Here is an 851-nt window from a genome sequence, read left to right on the forward strand (position 1 = left end):
TCTAACAGATTATCACTTTAGGTAATTTTTTACTTTTTTAACACCCATTCCACTTCTTTTTCTGTTTAGTGCTCATGACCTTTCCAAATGGGACCTCTTCACCAGCAACTACAAGTTACTGAACACTGGTATTGAAAACGGAGACATGCCTGAGCAGGTATTCATGTGCATATGAAGAATTATTGAGGTAGTGCCTGACAGCGCCACACTTTAATGACATTTTTAATGACTTTTTCTCTTAATTAAAACTTTATAGCCAACTATTTTGAATCCATCTTTCAATATTGTGGATTGTTTTTCCTCTTAATTTTGACTTAATATCTCTCACAATTGTAACTTTTTGTCTTTATATCTCACAATTACGGCTTCACTTTTCACCTTTCATTTGTTATAGTTGCAGTTTCACAGTTCTTGTAATTGTGACCATTTTATATAATTGTGGCTAATTTTTGTGATTCACTTGTTTTCTCACAGTTAGAACTATATTTCTCAGAATTGCAACTTGCAATCTCAGTGTGATTTTGTTTCTTACTCTTTACTCTAAGGCAAAAACAGGCTTGCATAGAAATAAAACCTCACAATCAACTGAAACTTTGCTTTTGCCTCATGATTGTTGGGTAACGTTACTGCCTCTCTGGATGTTTCAGATTGTCATTCACGCACTACAGTGCACACATTACGTCATTCTTTGGAGCTTAGCCAAGGTCTCTGAGGGCACTTCTAAAAAGGTAGCTCCCATTCATATGATTTGTATGCATGCATCCTTTCCCCTTATTTGCTGTGGTTTGTTGGATGTCAACAATGCATTTGGTCTCTGTAGGAGGACATGTTGACTCTGAGGAAGCAGATGA

At 36.2% G+C, this 851-nt stretch overlaps 1 long non-coding RNA gene across 1 annotated transcript; it reads left to right on the top strand.

The window, feature by feature from the left end:
• The first annotated feature begins 73 nt into the window (after positions 1-73).
• Positions 74-851, top strand: LOC107735558 (uncharacterized). The gene is made up of 3 exons (XR_001639446.1): positions 74-157; positions 648-728; positions 821-851. It is a non-coding gene; the product is annotated as an uncharacterized LOC107735558 (long non-coding RNA).

The sequence above is a fragment of the Sinocyclocheilus rhinocerous genome, unplaced genomic scaffold (genome assembly GCF_001515625.1).
Source record: "Sinocyclocheilus rhinocerous isolate Xijiao unplaced genomic scaffold, SAMN03320098_v1.1 C36139376, whole genome shotgun sequence".
Classification (NCBI taxonomy): domain Eukaryota; kingdom Metazoa; phylum Chordata; class Actinopteri; order Cypriniformes; family Cyprinidae; genus Sinocyclocheilus; species Sinocyclocheilus rhinocerous.